General features: G+C 37.7%; 1 long non-coding RNA gene across 1 annotated transcript; it reads left to right on the top strand.

The window, feature by feature from the left end:
* The first annotated feature begins 2,775 nt into the window (after nucleotides 1–2,775).
* On the top strand, nucleotides 2,776–5,155 carry LOC131067401 (uncharacterized). Its single transcript, XR_009111805.2, has 6 exons — nucleotides 2,776–2,901; nucleotides 2,996–3,163; nucleotides 3,561–3,753; nucleotides 3,841–3,944; nucleotides 4,036–4,179; nucleotides 4,401–5,155. It is a non-coding gene; the product is annotated as an uncharacterized LOC131067401 (long non-coding RNA).
* The last annotated feature ends 11,925 nt before the right edge of the window (nucleotides 5,156–17,080 follow it).

The following is a 17,080-nucleotide window of genomic DNA, read 5'->3' as shown; positions in this document are numbered from 1 at the left end:
TGTTGCTCAAGGCTTGGAGCCCCTCAATCATTAGCGGTTTGTCAATGACACCATTCTTTATAGAGAATCTCACTAAGAGGAAGTAGTTTTCATCAAAGACTTCTGAGATTGCTACATTTCCTCTTTGGGTTAGTTAATAAGGAGAAGTCAGGGATCTTTTTCTCTCACGTGAAGAGAGCCACCCTAAGGAGAATTTCTATATTTTTTAAAATTTAATGTTGCTTGCATCTTGAGTAAATATTTGGGTGTACCTTCGTTAAGAGTAGCTATATGATCTAGTTTGTGAGATAAAACTATTGGAGCATGTAGGAATAAATTAGAATCATGGAAAGGGTGATGGCTAACTATGACTAGTATGATATTGTTGATTGAGGATATGCTTTAGATGTTCCTAATCTATTGATTTATTATATACACTTAATGAAAAGTATTCTAACAACATCAATGGGATCCAAAAGCATTTTTTGTTGGAGGGTCTGGATGAAATTAAAAGAATCTCATTAAAGAATTGGAACATGGCAAGGAAGAACAAAATAGATGGTAGAAGGGTTATTTGTTTGACAACACAACACAATCTGGAACTTGGCATGAATTTGATATGGAAAATATTCAAGAACCTATCCACATTATGGTGTAAGATACTCCAACAAAATTAATGACCTAGGAAAAATTCTAACCATTGCTAATCTCCAATTGGGATGTCACATTTGGAAGTTCTTAATGAAATTCAAGCATATCATATCTTGGCACTCGACTCGAGTTATAAGGATCGTATAAGAAGATTCCTAGAATGGTCATGTTCCTTTTACTAGTATTCTAGATTTAGAAGGCTATAGAGAAAGCATGGTTGATGTGTGGGGCAACAAAGTTGTAGAATATGTAGATATATTTGGGTTAGAGTGGGTGTGGAAGGACCTTAAAAAACATGTCAATTCTTGAGGTTTATGAGAAGGATCTTGAAGAAAGAAGAATATTGTATTCTCTTAATGGGGAAGAAATCATTCTTTGTGTAGATAATTTCAAGAAACACTTAATTAAAACTAGGATCTTGTATTCAATATTTGATGTAGTCCTCCTCTTCCTAGCCATGAAAATTTTGTTGGGGGAGATTTTATTTCTAAAGGATGGTTCCTTTGCATGCACTTCCTTGTACAACTAAATTTTGACCAAAGAAAGGTTACACTCAGTTAGTATTCTCAACCCTTCTAGATGTTCATTGTGCCTAAAAGAAGAGGAGAATATAGAGCATTTATTCGTGGAGTGCTCCTTTGCATATGAATGTTGGAATTGGTTATGTGATAGATTGGATTGGAAAGGGTCTCTTATAAAGGTTTTAATGGATTTTTTCTCTGGTTGGCCACATCTATACTATGACTCCTTGTGTTTTGTATCATGGATCATGAGCCCAATGGTTATTTGGAAGATTTAAAGAGAATGAAATAGTTATATTTTCAAGGTAAAATATTATTTGGAGGCAATCACTGAGTGAATGTGTTTTTTAAAACGTCGACAAGGCCAAACAACCTATGGGACCCACATGTAGCTAGCAAAAGAGGCATGCGACTTGCCCAAACAAACTCAAATAAAAAACTGTGACTGTTAAACCTCCTTCTCATTGTGCATCTTGGATCTTCTGATGTGTATCTTGATCAGGAAATCTGCAACTCTTGTTATATTTTCTTTGCTAAATAGGTTGCTCAAGGTGTTTATATTTAGTGTCTCAACATAGTTGATTTGGATGTCATTGTAGGTTGGGAACTCCATGATGTAATATCATTCAGTCTCCACCAGCCCTTGAGTGCAATATCTACATCTTCTATCTTCCCATTCCTTGAGTGCAATATCTACATCTTCTATCTTCCCATTCCTTTTTTGGTATCATCCATCTCCCTGTTTCACATCTGAGTTGATGTGAGTTGGTCCTTATTTGAGCAATTAACATTTTTGTCTTCCATTTTATGTCCATTCCTATGTAGTTTTTTTTGCGTATGGTCATGTGTGAGATTGAAATGTTTGATATGGTATTCCTTTTTCCTCCCTAATTGACCTGCCCACATGTTTTCTTTGAATTTGTGTTGCACATATTTCTTTATTTCTCCATTGTTATTTGGACAATCTTTTAGGTTAATATTCCTTTTATACATCTATTTAATGTTTCGTTTCATCCATGTGCTCTTCCTTCTATCTATCTTCTCTCCCACTACCATTTTTGGCCAACAATGTATCTCCATGTTTTCTAACCTCCTTAAGTAACTTAGCAACCAAAACATAGATGATGCCTCAATAGGGAAAGCCCCTACCTCTACTAGGACAATCTCATATGGAATAGATGATTTAATCCCGAGGCTAGTTGTAATTAAATGTTTTTGTAATCTATCTATTTGTCTCCATTTCCTTGTTGAAATGTTGATGCCACATACCTCACATCCGTATAATACCATTGGAACCACAAGAAGCCTAAAAATAGTTTTCTTAGTTTTCCAATCTCATAGTTTAGCTCTTCTACATCTATTTTGGAGTGAGTATAAGGCTTTCCATCCCCTTAGATCCTTTTTGCCCTGCATTTTTCCCAATTGAATTTATTGTGAAAGTCTAGGCCAAGATGCTAGAAAGGTTGAAGTAGCAATTTGTGAAGTACAATTCAAGAGAAACTAATTTTTTCAGCTTATGTACGGGCGGACAAGAAGTATAAGTAGCCTTCCACCTCAAATTAGCTTCCATTATTTGCAGCTTTTTGTAACCTCTCGTTCCTCAAGGTAAGGAGTTCGATACACCCACCGCTCTGTGCTAATTATTGACTAATATTTGTCTAATGGGTGATGCAGGAGAAGCACCTCCAAAGGCTACAAGTAACGAGCTGTCCAGAAAATCCGATTGGCCTTCCACGACTGTTTTGTTGAGGTAATAATAACACAACTGAAGCCCTTTTCTTAGTTCAACCTAGCTGGACTTTCAGATTTTTTTGTGAATTAATCTTGGGCATTGTAATACACAGAGATGTGATGCATCTGTCCGGTCAAGGTTTGTTTATAACCTGAGAAATATCAATCCCGAATATCAAATCTCTTAGGGGATACAACGTAATTGATGAGATGAAGCAAAGATTGGAAGCAGTCTGTCCTGAAACATCATTGTTCTTAGTGCAAGACATTCCGTGGTTATGGTATGTAGCATGCATTGAATTTTGTTTTCTGTTTTTAGAACGCAATATTATGGTATGAGGCTTTTCTGTTTGTAGTGTAACCATTGAATCTTGTTTTTCTGTTTATAATGTAGCATGCATTGAATCTTGTTTTCTGTTTTTAGTTTTTGATCTTCGCCTGAGAGCCTGTCAAACATGTATTGATTGCATTTATCTAGGCTTTCCATTGGTCTTTGAATCTTGGTTTTTCTATTTTGTTGGAAGATGGTGTATAATGAAGCTGAGTCAAACATGTATTGATTGCATTTGTCTAGGCTTTCCATTGGTCACTATTTCCAAAGAAGATGGTGTTTGAATCTTGGTTTTTCTATTTCTTGGAAATTTGATTTGTATTGGGCCTTTCATCCTCTGAAAACAGGGCAATCTGTAGGTATAGCAACCTGGCAGAGAGCAATCTGCGTTGGCCAAATGATGAAATTCACACCAAGATCTGCACAGTTAGGACGAAAGGGTTTTCAGCAAAGGAAATGGTCAGCCCAGTTCCGCTTTTTCCAGGAAAGACTTCAAAGTGGGAGAGCCAAGCCCAGCATCGAGAGGCATCTGAACTCAAGGTAAGGAGTTCGATTCACTCACCGCTCTGTGCTATTTATTGATTAATATTTGTCTAATGGGTTGCTCTGTTTTCGCTCTGAATGCAGGAGAATGAATTTGTTCGTTGGTGTGCGTGTGCGTGTTCTGTGCAGAAGGTGTTTATCAAGGCTATCTAGGAAATCCGTTGGCCTTCCACGACTGTTTTGTTGAGGTAATAATAACAGAACTTGAGCCCTTTTCTTATTTCAGCTTAGGTGGACTTTTAGATTTTCCTGTGAATTAATCTGCGCATTGTAATACAGAGGGATGCGATGCATCTGTCCGGTCGAGGGAGACTTTTCACCTGAGAAAAATTGATCCCAAATATCAAATCTGTTAGATGAGATGAAGCAAATATTGGAAGCAGAAAGATCATTGTGCATATTGCAAGACATTCGATGCTTATGGTATGTAGCGTGCATTGAATCTTGTTTTCTGTTTTTAGTTTTGATCTATGCCTTAGAGGCTATCAAACTTGTATTGATTGCACTTGTTTAGCTTTTCCTTTGTTCACTATTTCCATGAAAGGTGGAGTTTGAATCTTGTTTTTTCTATTTTATTGGAAGATGGTGCGTATAATGAATCTGAAATTTGATTTGTAGTGGGCCTTTCATTCCTGTGAAAACAGGGCACTCTGCAGGTACACCATGACCCGGTAGAGTGCAATCTGCCTTGGTCGAACGATGAAATTCACACCAAGATCCGCACATCCGGGACGAAAGGGGTTTCGGCAAAGGAAATGCCGCTTTTTCCAGGAAAGACTCTCAAACATTAACTGATCTGAATTATGGATTTAGATGACAACACCTGAGTGAGAACTTCCGGTGATCTGAATTATGGATTAAGATGACAACACCTGAGTGAGAACCTGCGGTATTGTAAATTTTGTTTACAAGAACACGAAAGCATAGAATTGAAGCAAGCCAAAAAGTATTGTATTCAATTCGAAAATCCAACATATAGGGGAAATGACCGAGTAGTTGAGCATGTACCAATTGTTGTGAGGGTTGTTGATACTTTTTGTTCCAAAAATTGAACAAATAAAACCTATTGTTTGAAACAAAAAATATCAATTTTTGTTAGGAAATGTACCAACAGTTGTTAGGAAATGTACCAATACTTGTTAAGAAATGTACTAATATTGTAAAAAGTAACCGTTCAGGTGAGGCCATATCAGCTGCACAACTATTGGGGTCTCTTTTGCACGCCGATTGGTCTCACTTTTTTTTATTTTGGACACCTTGGCAAAAAGCATGCTGATGTGGCATCATATTTGATGATGTGGCCCTGAAACCTTAGTTATAAGTAGGGGACTTGCCAAGTAAGCTGCTGTAAAAAAATCAGAGTGATTTGAAATTTCCAAGTAGGATTTTTAGAAGCGCAAAGTTAGGGTGCACAACTACTAGGTCCTTTCCCCTAGTAGTCCAAGGGATTCCAAGGGTCACCAACAACTCCTTGAGAATCGAAAAGCCAACAGTCATATCAGATTTATTTACATAATAAAATCTAAAACTATGTAATTTTTCAAAAAATTATATAAAATTTGTCCTAACTTTAACTAGGCATAACTTTTTGCACAGGACTTGAAATTACGAGCCGTTTAACTCGTTAGGTCTACAAGAGTTGTAGGTGAAGATTTGAAAGAGCATTCAAGGGCTAAAAATAGCCTTAAGGCCTTCAAAAATGCCATTTACTAACATAGAAAAACTACAAAAAAAATATGAAAATAGTTTTTCAACTATTTCAATTTTTATTCTGATCATTACTTCCCCTTGGAAAGCAATGGGCCCCATTGCATCAACACTCTGAATGAGATTAGGAAAACGTTCTTGAAGCTGCTCCCTGGTAAACCACTTTCCTTGTTGAGCAATCTGCCCTGCTCGAACCACTTTGTACAACTAAATCTGCTGTTGTTTGAGTGTTTTCACCATGGTGTTCACAATCTGATCACATTGGAATGGAGTAGCTGTATTTGGATTCAATTCTGTAGTGGAGATTGTTTCTGCCACATCTGCAACATCTAATAGTGGAGGAAAATATGGTTTCAAGAGTTCCACATTGAAGACTGGATGAAGACCCAGAAATGGAGGTAAATTAAGCTTGAAAGCATTATCACCAACTTGCTTGATGATTGTGTATGGCTCGTAACACAGAGGACGAAGCTTCCTATTGGCACCCTGCAATTGTTCCTTCTAGATATGCAACCATACCTTGTCCCCGACTTGAAAATTGTGAGGACTACGATGCTCATCATGTCTGTCCTTATATTTCTTATTGGTGTGTTCCAAGATTTCATGAACTTGTTGTTGTAGATGATGAATTCTATCAATGAATCGGGCTGCCTTATCTTCCTCCTTACCAACGTGTGGAACCAGATCAGGTTGAATAAGTGGTATGGCAACATCCATGGGTGCAAGTGGCTGATAACCAAGACAAACCTCAAATGGGCTATGGCCAGTTGAACCGTGAATTGCCCTGTTGTAGCTATGTTGAACATATGGAAGACTTTCATCCCATGTGCGGGGATGTTTTGAGTGGTACATTTGTAGGATGTGTATGATCATTTGATTCACTACCTTTGTTTGGCCATCTGTTTGAGGGTGGAAAGCAATAGACTTTGTTAATTTTGTGTCCATCTTTTCCCATAGTGTAGACCAGAACTTACTAAGAAACCTGTTGTCCCTATTCGAGATAATGGCATTCAATAGACCAAAATGAACCCAGATGTATTCAAAGAAGAGCTTTGCAGTGTCCTCTGCAGAAATTATTTTTTTACATGCCACTATTACTGCCATTTTTGAGAACCTATCTACAACAACATACACACAATCATGGCCTCTTTTGGTGGTGGGAAGGTCAGACATAAATTCCATAGAAACTGAATGCCAAGGTTTTTTAGGAACAAGAAGTGGTGAATACAACCCAAGTTTACGATTGGCAGCCTTAGCAATAACACATGTAGTACAAGCTTGAATATATGAAATAACATCATTTCGCAATTTTGGCCAATAAAAATACCTCTGAAGTATTGTAGTAGTCTTACCTATACCAAAATGTCCAACAACCTTACTGTAGTGAGCTTCCCATATCAACTTTTTGCGTTCTGCATTGGGAACACAGATTTGGCCAAGGTGACAAAGCATTCCATCTTGCAAATAGAAGTCATTCACTTGATGTCCCTTCACCAATTGATTATAAACATCTGCAAATTCAATATCGTTCTCATACAAGCAACCCAAGGCTTCAGTTTGATGACCACATGAGTTCAAAACCATACTTATGGCTGCAATTGGAGGCCTGCTCAAACAGTCCGCTACTTTGTTAGTACTTCCCTTCTTGTGGCGAATATTGAGGTGAAATTGTTGAAGATATGCTGACCATTGTTGATGTCAATCATTCTGCAACTTTCCTTGTGTTTGCAAAAATTGAAGGGGTTTGTGATCTGTGTGGATGACAGTCTCCTTACCCAAAATGTAATGTTTCCACTGCTTACAGGCTTGAACAATAGCATACAGTTCCTTGTCGTAAGTGGCATATCGATGCACTGTATCAGAAAAAGTCTGACTGTGATGTGCAACTGGATGACCATGTTGCATGAGGACTGCCCCTAGAGCATATTCTGATGCATCTGTTTGTATTTCAAATGACTGTTGCAAGTCAAGAAGAGATAAAACTGGTGCAGAACATAACCTTTGTTTTAGCCCCTCGAATGCTTCTTGTTGAGAACTTGTCCATTTAAACTTTGCTTGTGCCCCCCCCCCCCCCCCCCCCCCCTCAATGGTTGATTCAAAGGCTAAGACAAGTGGGAAAATCCCAACACAAATCTGCGATAAAAGTTTGCCAACCTGAGGAAACTTCGTAACTCTGTGAGATTGAGACGGACAGTCCTTAATCACTTGTATCTTCTCTGGATCAACATGGACACCCTCACTATCAATAACATATCCTAAGTATCTGATACTCTGCATACCAAAGGAGCACTTTTCTTTGTTTGCATAAAGCCCATGATCTTGTAAGGTTGAGAGAATTTTTTCCACATGTTGCAAATGTTCCTCCCAAGTTTTGTTGAAGATGAGTATGTCATCAAGATATACCGCCACGAAGGAATCAGTGAATGGTCTAAGTATAGCATTCATCATTCTCATGAATGTCGCTAGAGCATTTGTTAGACCGAAAGGCATCACTATCCATTCAAACAATCCCTCTTTAGATTTAAAAGTTGTCTTCCACACATCGACTGATTCAATTGGTACTTGATGGTACCCTGATTTCAAATCAATTTTGGTGAAGAATCGGGCCCCTCTAAGCTGGTCCAAGAGGTCATCTATCTGGGGAAGTGGATACCTATTTTTGACTGAAATTTTATTCAAGGCCCTATAGTCAATACAAAGTCTACAGGTTCCATCCTTTTTCTTTGCTAGCACAATGGGGCTGCCACAGGGTGATGCACTTGGACGAATATGTCCCTTCTCAATCAATTCTTGTATTTGCCTCTTAATCTCATTATTCTGTAATACTGACTTACGGTAGACTGGTTCATTAGGTAATGGATTTCCTAGTATCAAATCAATAGTGTGTCTCACTTGGCAGTGTGTAGGTACCCCAGTTGGTAACTTAAACAGATTCTCATATTTCATCAAAATTTGGTCCATTGATTTTTTCTGCAGTGTGGTGGTGTTTGTGATGGTATGGCAATTATAAACTGATTTCCTTTCTTCTTCAAAACAAATCATCAATAAAATGAATGTTCCCGTTTTGGAAACCAACCTCTTACATTGCTTGGCACTAATCAAAGAGGTAGTGTATGCAGGGCTTACCTCTAGTATTCGGTATTTCTGCTCACGTAATCTGATGGTCACGCTATGAGGCCTGGACTCATAAACACCATGTCACTGGTACATATATGGTTGCCCCAACAGAACATCACAAACATCTAAGGGAGCCACACCACAGATTACCTCATCTTTGAAAGGTTTTATGGAGTATGAAAGGCTACATTGTTGGTGCCCCTGGATATCTCTCCCTTGACTAACCCATCCCATTGAATAGGGTTGCGGGTGGGTTGTTGTTTTCAGATTCAGTCTCTTCACAGTCTCTGCTGATATTAGGTTCTTTTGACTTTTGCTATCAACAATAAAGTGCAGGGCTTTTCCTCCGACCCACATCTGTGAATGGACCAATCTCTCCTCATCCTCTCGGGGAAATATCCTTGTAGTAGCTACAATGGCATATGGATCAGCCTCAATGACCTGTTCATGACTTCCTTTTGTGCAAGTTTCTACCACCTTAGATTCTGCCTTGTCTTCATGCGTCTCCATCATTAAGCTTTTTATGGTTCTGCAATCTTTTGTATTATGAGAGGGACTCTTATGGAATTCACATCACATATCGTTCTCTTGTGTCTTCTTCACACTCCATGTCTTTTTTGTTGGTGAATTGGGAGAGGGTTCCTTAGAGGTTTGCTTCCATGTAGTTTTGCCACCTTCACTCTTCCATCTATTGTTTGCGAAATTATCCCTCCTTCCTTTCTGTTTGAATTTCTCCTCAATTTTGGTAGCAAATTTATATGCACTATGTAAAGTCTCTATGTTCAGGAATTTCATTTCGGTTTGGATGTACCTATGGAGTCCACTCTGATATTTCAAAACTCGGTGCTTCTCACAACCTTTGATGCCAAGCTTTGTTGCTAAGACATGAAACATATTAGTATATCCCTGAACAATTTGGTCCTTCTTCTATCGAAGCAATTGCCACTGCATATATTTTTGTTCATATGTATCAATAGGAAAATATTCTTCCTTTATGTGCTAACTTCGCTTCCCACGAATCTTTCACATGATTTTTAGCTTTGAGGAGAGCGAAAGTTATCTTCTCTTCATCTGAAAATTGATTGACAGAGAAATATCTTTCCAGTTTTGAAACCCAATCATCAACAACATCTGCATCGATCTTTCCTTGAAATGTGGGTATATCAAAATTGACTTGCACCTTGAATGGCGTATACCTCGTGAATGGTGGGTTTGCTTGTGACCCACGACTTTCTAGCTATTGCTTGAACTGCTCCATCATTTCTTCACGTTGCTTTGTTAGTGCATTTGCAACTAATGTTTTAATGTCATTGTCGGTCTGCAACGTAGCCATCTGCGATCGTGTGCTTCTCATAGGAAGGTAGTCTGAAGGATTCCTTGTTTCCAACCCCAATCTTTGATATGTTGATCGCGTGTGATATGACATACAGGAGCGAACTTGCTCTGATACCACTAATTCGAATTATGGATTCAGATGACAACACCTGAGTGAGAATTTGCGGTATTGTAAATTCTGTTTACAAGAACAGGAAAGCATAGAATTGAAGCAAGCCAAAAAGTATTGTATTCAATTCGAAAATCCAACATATAGTAGGCCAAGGGATTCCAAGGGTCACCAACGACTCCTTGAGAATCAAAAAACCAACAGTCATATTAGGTTTATTTACATAATAAAATCTAAAACTATGTAATTTTTCAAAAAAACTATAAAATTTGTCCTACCTTTAACTAGACATAACTTTTTGCACAGGACTCAAAATTACAAGCCGTTTAACTTGTTAGAAAGGTCTCCAAAAATTGTAGGCGAAGATTTGAAAGAGCATGCACTTTCAAGGGCTAAAAATGCCCTTAAGACCTTCAAAAATGTCATTTACTAACATATTAAAAAAATATAAAAAAATATGAAAATAGTTTTTCAACTACTTCAAATTTTATTCTGATCACTAACGGTAGTGGGAGAGCCCACCCCGCCATTGACGGGCATTTCCGCAATCATCTGAGCTCCCGCTGCAGTGGGCAGGCAGATCCAGCGGTGGCTTTGGACAATGGCAGCGCATCGTCATTCGATTCCCACTATTACAGAAATTTGAAAGGCGGAAAAGGGCTTCTGTATGTCGACCAGGCGTTAATGGAAGCGCCCATCACCCGCAGCATGGTCCACTTGTTCGCTTCCAATCAGGAGCTCTTTTACCGTGATTTCTCAGTCGTCGTGGTCATACTTTTCAACCTGAACGTTCTCACAGGAAAACAGGGGCAAATAAGAAAAGAGTGCTCTAAGCTTGTCAATAGCAGCAGGAGGTCAAGAAAGCCCGTCATTGGCAAATTGAAGCTGCTTTGGTACACAGCCTCACGCTCGCTTCCAGTCGCTCGTCAAACAACTCATCGTCTGCCCCTGCATTGGCCTCTATGTAGCCCACCTTCTATAGTTGAAGCTTTATGTCGGCAAGCAGGGCATGGGTGTCGCCTTTCTTGAGCTCCACCTTCTTCATTGATTCATGTTTTGACATTAATGGCGTTTTGGAATTGGGTTGAATGCTCATGCCCATGTCCAGTATTTCTCACGCCCGCTTCCAGTCTCTCATCGAACAAGAAGCATAAGTAGCCTTCCGCCTCAAATTGGCTTCCATTCTTTCCTGCTTTTTGTGACCTCTGCTTCCTCAAGGAAATGGTGAACCCAATGCCGCTTTTTCCAGGAAAGACTATCAAAGTGAGAGAACATTGAGAGGCATCTGAACTCCCTCCTCATTCGATTACAGAAATTTGAAAAGCTGAAAAGGGCTTCTGTATGTCGACTTGTTCGCTTCCAATCAGGAGCTCTTTTACCGAGATTGCTCAAACTTTTCAACCTGAACGTGCTCACAGCAAAACAGGGGCAGATAAGAAAAGAGTGCTCTAAGCTTGTCAGTAGCAGCAGGAGGTCATATGATGGGCTTCCTTTCAAAGATCCAGAAGAATCATTTCCCTTTTATTACATATTCTTTTCTGCCTGTCGATTCTTTCATGTACTATTCTGTATAATTTCTCTTTTGACCATGGACAATTCTATTTATAATGTAACCATGGCTTGACTGTTACACACTCCAATGAACCATATATTCCTTTTTTTTAATTTACAGGCAGACCAACTTAAGGATTTTTCTGGTCTTTTCATGAAATTTAATGTGATAATACCAAAACAAAATTATGCAGTCCTAGGTTGTATAGAGTTTACATTTGTTTCATTTTAATGAGTTCTGTTATAATATATTATTTATTTATTTTATTTTAAAATTTTATAGACTACATATTTTACTTGTATATATTGAAGTATGTGTATATTTGAATGTATTTAAATGCTTGTATGAAAGCTCGAATCCTATTTCTTTATATAATGTTTTTTAATTTTAGTTTTATTTTATATTTGAAGTTTTAATTGGTGAGATCTATTATATGTGTTTTTATATGTTGTATATTATTAATTGATGTTTGTAGAAGTAATAATTAAATAAATGATACTTCATTAGAAAATCGAATGTAATGGATTGTGGCATTTAATTCTAGTTTGTAAGACAAGATTTTGATATGTTTCGAAATCTCATTGTTATGGAATTAGAATTAGATCTTATTGGCCTTTGTTTTGCCTTAGATTATGCATAAAGACTAACTTTTTCTATGTCAAGTCTATAGGTTTCAATCATATACAATTCGGGATCTAATTACAACTTGTGAGCTTTCACTCTATGATTCACCAAATTATTTGATGTTTGCTTCACCAAAATACTAGTGGTGTTTAAGAATATTTTTAAAAAGCTTGTAGATCACTAAGGGACACATTCTCGTAGGTCAACCCTTGGACTATAATAGTTACAATCATTCTAACAATAGAGGACTATAATAGTTACTCACCTCATGTAGTGAAGACATTATAAAATCTCCATGCTCACAATTTGAACTAGCAACAGAGGTGTGTTGTGTCTATTTCTTATGGTCATGATTTTTGGGTACCTAAAGAAAAATAATCACTGATCACCTCTCTTGGAAGATAAACAATGGAAAGAGGGTTGACTCTTGGGTTAACTTCTAGGATAGTAATATTTCTTTGATAATGAACAAATGTTTTTAACAATGTTTACAAGGTCAAACAACTCTTGATATATTTTCTTTGTCAAATAGGTTACTCAAGGTGTTTATATTTAGTGTCTCAGCATAGTTGATTTGAATATAATGGATACTACATTGTATGTTGGACACTCCATGATGTAATGCCATTCTCTCTCCACTACCCCTTGAGTGCAGTATCTACATTTTCTATTTTCCCATTCCTCTTTAGGTATCATCCATCTTCTTGTTTCACATTTAAGTTGATATGAGCTAGTTCTTATTTGATCAATTAACATTTTTGCTTTCCATTCTTATGTAGTTATTTTGTGTATGGTCATGTGTGGGATTTAAATGTTTGATATAGTAGTTATTTAAAAGACATTACTGGCCTCGATGGTTGTATAGATATGCTAAAAGACTCTATTGGATGGTGTGTCATAGACTATGTTGAGCGGGTGAAAGGATCTATGGGCAAAAGATTTGAATGAATTGACATGTCCTCCTTACCCATTCTTGTGGATGATAAGGTAGCTCTCAAGAATGAACATAATCTAAGAAAAAATGTTCTTTCAAACATAGAAGATGGTGTGGCTCATAGACAAGAGAATTCTTAGAGAGACTAGGGTTTTTGGTGTAGCATGTTTAGAACAAGAATTTGGGGTGGCCTACATTGTTTTGTTGGCATAGTGAAAACCTTTTGAAAGTTGAGGCTTTCCTTTGGATGGCTCTTTAAAAGAGCATCTTGATCGGGGATCGACTGATATCTTTGGGGATCATGGGCCCCAACCAATGCCCACTATGTTGCAACGAAGGTGAATGAATGAAACATTCACTTTAAAAAAATTCTCTTTCTTCCCAATGTTGGGATGGGCTCCAACAATCATTGGGAAGGCTTGCTTCGAGACATATGAACCTTTTTTGTTTCTTGCTTGGCTGGCTCAACTATATAAGAATGCTCTTTGGGTAGAAGTTTGGGTTTCTATGCCTTCTATGCCAGTATGGCATGTCTAGAAAGAATGAAATAGGAGGATCTTCTGTGACAAAATCTCCATGATGGATGGGTTTATCAAGAAAATTGAAACAAGCATTTGTGAAGTGTTAAATGTCAATTGTCACCTGAAAGCTAACTCTTGCTTTACTTTAAAGTGGGATAGGGGAAGAGCACTAGTAGTGGATCACATTCCAATAACCAATCACTCCTTGTACACCCAACCCCACAATTACTAATTTTGAAGGAGCCAAAATAATGATAATGAAAAGCTCATTAATAAGTTTCAACATGTACCAATAGTCTATCACTTTTTAGCTTTTTTGATCCATAATAGGTCCATTTGTGCACCATTACTGAGGCATTTGTGCACAACTATAGGGACATTTGTCCACAAGTACTAGCAATTTTGAGTGGACAGTTATTGGAACATCTTTAAGTAGGTATTGAGCAACATTTTGAAATGTGTACTTTTTGACCCTTGTGCGCATAACTGATCCGTTGTTACTACCCAAAAACCAAAACCTTAGCTATAAGCAGTTAAGTTGCATACAAAGACAACAAAAATAATTGAAATTCGATGTATCATTAATGATATGTGGATGCACAAAATTAGCTATAGCCACTACTAATAGGCTTTCCCTAGTGTTATACAAAAAAAAGATGTGATGAGCTTTTTATCCCTTAAAAGTGGGTTAAGAAGCAAACCAAATAATACATTGTTGGCCAAATGGCTAGCCCCTCAGTGGGGTAGGCTAAAGCTTAATTCTGCTGGCCAAATTGTTTGGTTAAAATGCAAACCACATAAAACGTTGTTGGCCTTGTGTGGGCCTTATCACGGAAGATTGAATTCTCAACAAAATGAAGTAGAGATGGAGGCATTAGCTCGGGGCTTATGCCTATGTAAGGAAAAAGGTTTGGAGCGAATAGATACTGAAGGTGACTCCCAGGTTTGTATCAATACAGTCGAGAAGAAATAAATTTTGAATTGGAAATTAAAAGTTAAGAGTCGGAAAATCTAGGAATGCTTGGACAAGATGGAGGATTTTTCTCAATGGTTTCGTCGACCTTCTACTGAAAACGTGAGTCATTCGGGATGTCACTGGGGCTTGAAATTTGCTACCCACTGTCTTCGGCTGGATTGGAAAGCATTCTATCAAAGGATAGTTGTTTGTGCAAAGGAGGTGGTTAATGTCATCGGATTGACATATGATTTGGTTGAGTATCCTTTGTCTAGGGTGTCCCTCTTTTGATAATGTCTTCTGCTTGGATTGGGCTCGTTGGTATTCTTTTTTTTATGGTTGTTGTGTTGGAAAATTCTCCATCCTATTATTTGTGAGGTTTTCATGTGAATACTCAACTGAAGAAATGGATAAAAACATAGTCCATCGACTTCTTTGCGGCACAGAATGGTTTGCAGATTCAATTTTTATTATTTCTGTCTGGAGAAGTCTCCAGGTACCCAGGTTTGCAGCTTGTTCAGAACTAAGGAGGGTGCCACCATAGACGCAATTGTCAATGTGGTTCGGGCCTCGAAATGATCGAATGGCCATATTCATCATGGAGCTATTTATGAGGGCTTTTTGACAAATATTTTACAACTGATGGGATGTCTTACTCGGGGCTCCATTTTCGCCCACCATCTGGTAACAGACATGAATGAAGTGGTTATGAAGGTTGACCTTCCGACCATCCATTTGCTTACAGCTGTAGGGTTAATAGCAAGTATTTTCAATGTTGAAGCAGTGAATAAAAAACAAATAACCGATCAAGCTCTTTAGATTTACAGGAAAGAGATAGGTCCCTTAGTAGTTCATTTGGTGACTTCATTAGCCAGCACGAGGATCTCCTCTCCTCTTCTTCAATAGAGAGGTTGTATGAATGTGTTGAAGGAATCGCGTACATCATTACCTTGAAAAAATACTGGTACGATGATAAGTTTTTTTTAAGGAATCTCACAAAAATCAAACCCTCCTAATTTTATATATTTGCCCATGGTTGGGAAGGTATGTATCTATATTCTATTTTATTTTAATTTCCAAAAATATTATTAGGATATGTTTATCGAGATTTGCATGTAGAAATAGAAGATTTTCACAAGTAAGGTGCTTCCTTAGAATTGACATTCAAAATGAGGTTGTAAATCACAAATAGCTTACCTTAAGGTTAAAATTTAAAAACAAAAAATGTTTCAAAACCATTTCAACACTAATTCTACATAGTAAAAATCTAGTTTTCTCGTTGCAACAACTAGAAGGGGAGTTTGATATCACATATCACATGTGGCAGACCTTGTCATAGATGCTAGCACCGAAAAAATTCCCTGTATCATACTTTCACGAGGGTTATGTCTCCTCCTTGACAGCTTTAGTTCTATCATGATAGCTAGATGAGGGTTTCAACACATACCGAACTATCAATTTTAACTCCAAAAAGTATTGAGAAAGTATAAAATAATTAGTGACCTGCAAAAGGGAATCTAATGGTGCATTCAAGGTAAGTCATATATTTAATAAGTGTGTTCTCATCAAAAGATGGATCAATAGGAGATTTGCACAAGGTCAAATTGAAGAGTGGATTCCAAATACTTGGGGGTTTAGGATTTTATTTGAAATTTATGACAGATTTTTTCATCAAATTTGAAAATAGCGAAGAAAAGACTTCATTTCACAAAATGGTATGTAGAGATTAGACAATTCTACTCCTTACATTCAAGAATATTTTTTCAATTTTATCCTCTTAATTACTTTCCTAAATGTGTCCTATGTTGGATCTAACTTGCTCATACATAAAAAAAATAAAATTAAAAAAGATTATGTTGATTCAATTGATCTAGATTCGATCTATAGAAACTCTCATATCTACAACCAAACCAATGACATCCCAAAGAAATTTACTGTCCACTTCCTTTGGTGAGTGGTGTCAAGAAGTGGAGGCCACAGTCATTTGGAGAAACACTGCATTGGGAAGCCCACACCAAGAGAGTACCAATATTGGCCGCTAAAGAACCAACCGATCCAAGGGAGTTTCAATATTGGTCGCTAAAGAACCAACCCAATATAGAAGGGGGCAACAACCCAATATAGAAGGGGGCAATGTTCAGATGGCAATGGTACTGAACAATCTCTGGTGTCAGAATCATTGGGAGAAACACTACATTAGGAAGCCCACACCAAGAGAGTTCCAATATTGGTTGCTGAAGAACAACCCAATATCGAAGGGGGCGATGTTCAGATAGCAAGGTAATGAACAATCTGATGACAGAGCTATTGAAAAGATGGATGGTTTTATTGAAAGCACCATTGAAACTTGATCATCCCTTTTCCCCTAGCCCTCAAATACGGAATAAGCGAAGATGCAAGAGGAGCAACTTCTCAAAAATGCAAGATGAGGATTTAAAAGATTGACGAAGTTTGTGGGATTTATAAGCAA

Source organism: Cryptomeria japonica, chromosome 9 (assembly GCF_030272615.1).
Source record: "Cryptomeria japonica chromosome 9, Sugi_1.0, whole genome shotgun sequence".
NCBI classification, from domain to species: domain Eukaryota; kingdom Viridiplantae; phylum Streptophyta; class Pinopsida; order Cupressales; family Cupressaceae; genus Cryptomeria; species Cryptomeria japonica.
The sequence above is the reverse complement of the archived record's forward strand: the minus strand, read 5'-3'. Positions and strand labels throughout refer to the sequence as shown.